The sequence below is a fragment of the Ursus americanus genome, chromosome 10 (genome assembly GCF_024610735.1).
Source record: "Ursus americanus isolate L20-20 chromosome 10, mUrsAme1.1.p, whole genome shotgun sequence".
NCBI classification, from domain to species: domain Eukaryota; kingdom Metazoa; phylum Chordata; class Mammalia; order Carnivora; family Ursidae; genus Ursus; species Ursus americanus.
Genome location: NC_142136.1, coordinates 26,315,195 through 26,323,176, shown reverse-complemented (window position 1 = coordinate 26,323,176; position 7,982 = coordinate 26,315,195). Strand labels below are relative to the sequence as shown.

The window sequence follows — 7,982 nt, the reverse complement described above, 5'->3', positions numbered from 1 at the left end:
AATTGTCAGAGCCTTCGCTGGAGATATATATATATATATATATATTTTGACAGGGGTAAATCAGTTGTTTAACTAAATAGCGAGAAAATGCTCACACATTCATTCTTTCTTCCACTAGCTGTAGCTGTCTTTCATGCTTTATGAAATGCCCCCTGCTAATCAAAGCCAAATAGTGCATAATGGACTTTCCTGAAAGCCGAAATGTATTTATCCTAAGTATGAAGCATTTGAGCAGTCTGTGATTTAATCTGTGCTATTTGTTTTCCCTTATCAAGTGATTGACAGGATGAGGCAGGCACAATCCATTTTTCTGATTAATGTACTGTCATGCACCTTGATTTCCTCCATATGAAGGTTACATAGACTAGGTGGTGCCACCAAGGAAAAGACAAGTTCTCATAAAGGAAAATGCCAAATGCACTCTGTTCTGTGGAAGATAGCTGAGGCTGTAAGGTTTAATGGAAGAATCAGGGACTTAGGAACCAAACAAGCCTGGGGATAGGCTTCAGCTGGCCAACTTACAAGGTTAGACATGTGCCTCGGCATATGGGATCTTTCTAGGCGGCACTTTACCCACCCACCCATCCTACCAATGGTAATATTATTAGATCAATAACAGTTTACTGGCAAATCTTACACTTATACTTGGCAGCATTTCTGTTTCCTGTGGAAATAAGATGATATGTATCTTCCAGTGAATGAGGTTAGTTTCAGATTCGTTCAAATAAGGTACTCCTTAGGACCTCCTGTTTCATCACTGGAAAATAAATTTATTAGTTCTTCCCTAAAGGGGCTGTGGTGAGCATTGACTGTGATAGCATATGTAAAGTGCCTGATATATAACAGGATTTCATTCAACATTAATCATGATCTTGTGTCCTTTTTCAAGTGTAATCAATGCAAAGGTTGTGAACTAGCAAATCATTTTAAGAAGGAATTTTTCTATACTTCCACAAATGAAGACAAACTATCTACTTCCACAAATGAAAACAAACTATTTCATGAGATTAATGTAAACTAATATTCAAAATTTCCTTTTGAACTAGGAACGCTGAAGGGACTCCATCTGAGGAAAGGCTCCGTCTCTGCTGTTTTCCTGCGAGTCCCCATTTACTCGTCTTCTATATTTTGCCTCTGAATAAGCCAAAGAAGCTATGTTCCCATTTCAAGGAGAAAGCAAGAAAGTTAATCATTCTCTGAGTTTTGTCCTAGGCCCCAAACACCTGATAACACCTAAGAAGAGCCAGAACCCAAACATGTTCCAGAACATTAGCTTCAAATACACCACTGCTGATGCTGGCATCAGTACCCCTACCTTCAGTAATTTATGGACGAACACCTATTGCTCACCTGACGCTCACTTGTGATTGGACCCTACTGTGCATTCCTGAAGAAACACATATCCTAGACCCGTTTCCAATAAAAACCCGTAGGCCCAAGCAACAATAAGACTCATTCTCCTTTCCTTTCCAAGTCTCCCAGAAACTCCATCTGCTATTCTCTGTCACTCATGCTATTCAAAAAACTGTTTTCACTTTCTCTGGCTCAGGTTTGGTTTCTATCCTGCATGAAGCCAAGGACCCTCTTGGCTGGTCACGTGGGACCCTCCCCTGGTTCTTGGACCCAGCCTGCCTACATCACTTTCTCCTCTTAAATTACTCTTTGATACATTTAAGGGATATTTTCCAAATTTCCAGTTAATTTTCCCTATGTAAGTAAGTGATTATATTATTTCCAGAGCGTAAGACAATTAGACAATTATCATCCTATAACTCATTGCTCACATATCATAAAATGATATTACTTACTACATTTCCTAAAGGCACATCACCATTAGTAAATTATTTAAGCAACAGACAAAATAGTGTTCACTGGATTCTACTCATTATTCTACTAACGAATTGATATTGACTCAATGGTCAAGCAATTTAACATTCTATACCCCTGTCACATACTTAAAATGGGAAGAGTGACTTATTTAATATGGTTTTGATACGAGAATTAATGGCTAGAATGTATCATTCAAAACTTGAAAATATTTTACGGTGCCAATGTGTAACATTATTAAGGTTGAATGGATAGACATTACTCTGAGGTTTGAGGTAAGGCAGATTAAATTTTGCATTTATTAGAAAACTTGTAATTCGTATTCAATGAAATTCCAGAGTTTATTTCCAACACGGCTCACATTTTACTTATGCCTATATCTCAAAAACAATTAACTCCCTGAATGAGGTGAGCAGATCAGGGTGCTTTAGGGTTATGCATGGATAAAATAATCACTTCTGTGATAAATGATTTGTTCATCTTACTAATTTTATTTTTTACTTATTTATTTTTTCAATTTGAAAGTAGCCATTTGTTAACTGACCAGATTACAAAAATAATCATGTTAGATACCTTAGTTCATCCTTCTAATAAGCCTACTGATCTGATCTTCCCTGTTGCCAGCATCTCCACCTTCTACAAAATGGGCGGTCTTTTTCTCCTTTCCCCCTCATGGAGAAGATAATTTGGAGGACCTAAGAAGCTGTTGGTTTCTTTGAAATGTTCTCCAACAGTACAGATCTCGTGAATCACATCCTCCATGCAGACGAAACCATGTTTACCAAGAGACTGAGCAATCAATGTGAGATCTGTCAGGGCAATTCTCTTCTTATTGATTTTGCCAAACCACGCTTAGAGATCAATTCATTCATCGACTTCAGGTTTGGGTATCCCCATGCTATATATACTTCCACAATCCTTAGCATGCTAATAGAAGCCTTGTTGAGCTTAACAAAGGTGCCACTGAAGATCTGGCAAAGGCAAAGAAGCTGCAACACCTTTCAAACCTTTGGGCTCACACCATTGAGACCTCTGATCCTGGTGACAAAGGCCAATCTGGGTTCCCCAGGAATGTAGAAGCTGCCAGCTTTTCTTGCCATCCCAGCCATTCGAATCTCAGTTCTGTACATCTGCCTATATTCCTTGTGGTAATACTTAGCTTTTTCATAGATAAGCTTCTTCCTTGCCATTCAAAGCACCTGTTGGGCAAACTTCTTTCTCAGACTGTTGATCTTCAACTCTAAGAAATTCCTTTGCTTTTTCTTAAGGGTTTCTAGCACAGCAGGAACCTTCTTTTTCTTCTCTTCTGCACCCTCCATGGTTCCAGCCAGAAAAGCCATCTTACTAATTTTAAATAAAATTAAACTTAATTTAATCCCAAAGAAATTTTCAAAGTTGAGCTATCTTAATAGGGGGGGATTACGTTCTACCAATAATTTTAACATTGGTGAAAATTATGTAACCTACAATTATTCTGTGGTGAAATTATATGGGTAGTAACAATATTAACTTTTTTTCCTCCATAAGTATTCCTTCTAAATATTATTTTAAGTGTCTAAAACTTTGAATACAAATACAAATTCATTTTTATATTGATCCTGAGACTATTTTTTCCGTATACAGGAAATGAAAACAAACAAACAAAACAGAGAGAGTGAGAGAAGAGAGACACTTGGAAACAGCAGTTATCTTTAAAAATCATACTCTTTTAGCCAAGCTGTTCTAAAATAGTGGATTTTAGGATGGAAGCTGAACAATCCGAAGTGAATGAAAATTACAGAATGGCTACATGAATGGGAAAAGGAGTGGTGAGAAAAGAGGACAAAAGAAGAAAGCAGAGGACAAAAGAAAGCACACATTTTCCCCACAAGAACACCTGACTGGGAAGGGAGAAAAACACAAACCCAAAGGAATCCTAATTCCTATTGATGACATTTACATTTTTTCCTTTTCCTTTATCTTCTCACATCTCCTCTATTTCCACTCTTTCTCTCTCTTCCTTTCCCCATATGGCCTTAGTTTTCCCTTAGCTTACTTCATTCATCATCTTGCTGATTCTTCATATTTCTGGTGTTCTTTTAACCTCTGGAAAATATTCAAAGTAGTGGGTAAATGAAGCTAGAACAGATATTTTATTTGGTTTATGTTGCTAGAGAGATGCAAAATACTCTGGGGCTTACAATTCTGAAGCACTTTAATTTACCTAGTAGGATACATTTTTGAAATGTTAATGGGTTTGATTTTCCTCTTTTTCTTCCTTTATTTTCCCTATTGCTTAGTCTTTTCTGCACTCAAGTTCAAGAAAAAGGTAGATTAAAAATATGAGGCTTCACAACACTGAACTTCACAGACCTCAAATTAACCATTAAGCCACCTTACACACACACGCGCGTGCACGCGTGCACACGCTTGCAAATAATCACCTGTGCATATAAAATAAAAACCTTAAATGAAGAGTCTAACATTGCTTATTTTTATTTCTGTAGTAGAATGAAATGCATTGAGCTAAAGAAGATGAAGTAAGTTTTATTCACACGCCTATTACTGATGGTGATTGATAAGACTTCAGATACCAGGTACTGCATCTCAGACTGATTACTGTCCCTACAATGTGAGTACATTCTGTATGAGGAAATGGTCATGTCCCAAAGGATAAATCAATGTCAAGAGAATATGTAACTCTCAGAACCAACTGATAAGATGATTTTTTTCTTAATTCTGAAAATACTGGATCTGAAAAAGTGCTAATAATGCTTGAAATCCATTAAAGAGTTACCAGTTACTTGTCAGAAGGAAGTTTGCTAATGTTTCTAAACTATGACTTGATTTTATTCCTAGATATATATCCTAGAGAAATCCTTGTTCCTATGCAACAAGAGACATGAATTATATTGTTCCAAGTATCAAAGTAGATAATATAATAAAACTAGGAAAACACTGCTCAACAAAATTATGGATAAATTGTGGAATATTACCATAATGGACTATTATGCATCAATTAAAATGAATGAACATAGCTACATGAATTAAGAAACATAATACTGAGTCCCCAAAATAAGTAATAGAATAATAAAGCATAAATCTTTAACATATATATAAAAACTAGCTTAATGAAAAATATATTATAAACATATATTGAAATATATATTTATACTTAGGTGTGTAGATATACATGGACACAATACATATGGTAATAATGGAAATAAATGGAAGGAAATGATGAGCAAGAAATTTAAGACCGTTAGAGAGCAAAACAAGGAACACCTTATGGATTTCAAAGAGAAGTTCAATTTTGGAAGCATGAGTGTAGTCACTGAAAAGTGAAAATCTTCTTAATAGTATTATTGCTAGTTGCCATATATATTTCATACATTTTGCACATATAAAATGTGAAAAATATTTAAAAATAAAAATTAAGTGGAAGTAAAAGATGTGTAAACCCTTCTAAAATATATATATTAGTGAAAGTATTGATTTGACGATTATGGAAGTAGAAGTTGGAATTTCTTCAAAAACAATTATGCAGCATGGATTGAGGATTTATTTTTTTTTATTTTTTTTAAAGATTTTATTTTATTTATTTGACAGAGATAGAGACAGCCAGCAAGAGAGAGAACACAAGCAGGGGGAGTAGGAGAGGAAGAAGCAGGCTCATAGCGGAGGAGCCTGATGTGGGGCTCGATCCCATAACGCTGGGATCACGCCCTGAGCTGAAGGCAGACGCTTAACGACTGGGCCACCCAGGCGCCCCCGAGCATTTATTTTTTAAATTTTTTATTTAAATTCAATTTAATTAACATAGAGTTTTATTAGTTTCAGAGGTAGAATTTAGAGATTCAACACTTTCATATTAACACCCAGTGCTCATTCCTTCAAGTATCCTCCTTAATGCCCATCACCCAATTACCCCATACCCGACCAACCTCCCCTCCAGCAGCTCTTAGCCTCAGTTTGTTCCTTATGGATAAGAGTCTTTTATGCTTTATCTCTCTTTCTGTTTCTGTCTTATTTTATTTTTCTTTCCCTTCCCCTATGTTCATCACTTTTGTTTCTTAAATTCCACATATGAGTGAAATCATATATTTGTTTTTCTCTGACTTATTTTGCTTACCCTAATACCCTCTAGTTCCACCCACATCATTGCAAATGGCAAGATTTCATTCTTTTTTGATGGCTGAGTAATATTCCATCGACTACATCTACCACATCTTCTTTATCCATTCATCTGTCAATGGACATCTGGGCTCTTTCCACGGTTTGGCCATTGTGAACATTGCTGCTATAAACACTGGGGTACAGGTCCCCTTCGGTTTAATACATTTGTGTCTTTGTGGTAAATACCTAGTAGTGCAATTTCTGAGTTGTAGGGTAGCTCTATTTTTAACTTCTTGAGGAACCGCCATACTGTTTTCCAGAGTGACTTCACCAGTTTGCATTCCTACCAAGGGTATACGAGGGCACCCTATCTCTGCATCCTCACCAACATTGTGGTTTTGATTTGTATTTCCCTGATGCCAAGTGACGCTGAGCATTTTTTCATGTGTCTGTTGGCCATCTGCATGTCTTCTTTGGAGAAGTGTCTGTTCATGTATTCTGCCCATTTCTTCACTGGATATTTTGTTTTTCAGGTGTTGAGTTCAGTAAGTTCTTTATAGATTTTAGATACTAGCCCTTTATCTGTTATGTCGTTTGCAAATATCGTCTCCCATTCTGTTAGTTGCCTTTTAGTTTTATCAACTGTTTCCTTTGCCGTGCAAAGGCTTTTTGTCCTGATGAAGTCTAAATAGTTCATTTTTGCTCTTGTGTCCCTTGCCTCCAGAGATGTGTCTAGCAAGAAGTTGCTGCGGTTGAGGACACAGAGGTTGTTGCCTGTGTTCTCCTCTAGGATTTTGGTGGATTCCTGTCTCATATTTAGGTTTTTCATCCATCTTGAGTTTATTTTGTGTATGGTGCAAGAAAATGGTCCAGTTTCATTCATCTGCATGTGGCTGTCCAGTTTTGCCAACCATTTGTGGAAGAGATTTTTTCCACTGGATATTCTTTCCTTCTTTGTCGAAGATTCATTGACCACAGAGTTGAGGATCCATTTCTAGGTTCTCTATTCTGTTCCAATGATTTATGTGTCTGTTTTTGTGTCTTGATGATACCAGCTTTGTAATATAGCTTAAAGTTCAGAACTGTGATGCCTTCGGATTTGGTTTTCTTTTTCAACATTCCTCTGGCTATTCAGGGTCTTTCCTGGTTCCATACAAATTTTAGGATTGTTTGTTCCAGTGCTGTGAAAAATGTTGGGTAGAATTCCCCTGGGAAGCCATCCGGCCCTGGACTCTTGTTTGTTGGGAGATTTTTTATCGTTCCTTCAATTTCCTTGCTGGTTATGGGTCTGTTCAGGCTTTCTATTTCTTCCTGGTTCAGTTTTGGTGGTTTATAAATTACCAGGAATGCATCCATTTCTTCCAGATTGCCTAATTTGTTTATACAATTGCTCATAATATGCTCTTAAAATTATTTGTATGCCTTTGGTGTGTTGGTAGTGATCTCTCCTCTTTCATTCATGATTTTATTAATTTGGGTCCTCTCTTTCTCTCTCTCTCTCTTTTGATAAGTCTGGCTAGGGGTTTATCAATCTTATTAATTCTTTCAAAGAACCAGCTTCAAGTTTCAGTGATCTGTTCTGTTCTTTTGCTTTCTATTCCATTGATTTCTTCTCTATTCTTTATTATTTCTCATTTCCTGCTTGGTTTAGGCTTTGTTTGCTGTTCTTTCTTCAGCTCATTAGATGTAAGGTTAGCTCATATATTTGAGATTTTTCTAAGTTTCTGAGAAAGGCTTGCATTGCTATGCACTTCCCTCTTAGGACAGCCTTTGCTGTAACCAGAAAGTTTTGAACAGTTGTGTTTTCATTTTCATTTGTTTCCATGAATTTTTTTTAATTCTCCTTTAATTTCCTGGTTGACCCATTCATTCTTTAGTAGGATACTCTTTAACCTCCAAGTGTTTGTGTTCCTTCCAAATTTTCTCTTATGATTGAGTTCACGTTTTAAAGCATTGTGGTCTGAAAATACTCAGGGAATAATACCAATCTTTTGGTACTGGTTGAGATGTGATTTGTGACCCAGTATGTGATCTACTCTAGAGACTGTTCCATGTGCAAT

General features: G+C 36.5%; 1 pseudogene; it reads right to left on the bottom strand.

The window, feature by feature from the left end:
* Positions 1 to 2,384: 2,384 nt before the first annotated feature.
* On the bottom strand, positions 2,385 to 3,150 carry LOC123801144 (large ribosomal subunit protein uL30 pseudogene; annotated as a pseudogene).
* Between the last annotated feature and the right edge of the window lie 4,832 nt (positions 3,151 to 7,982).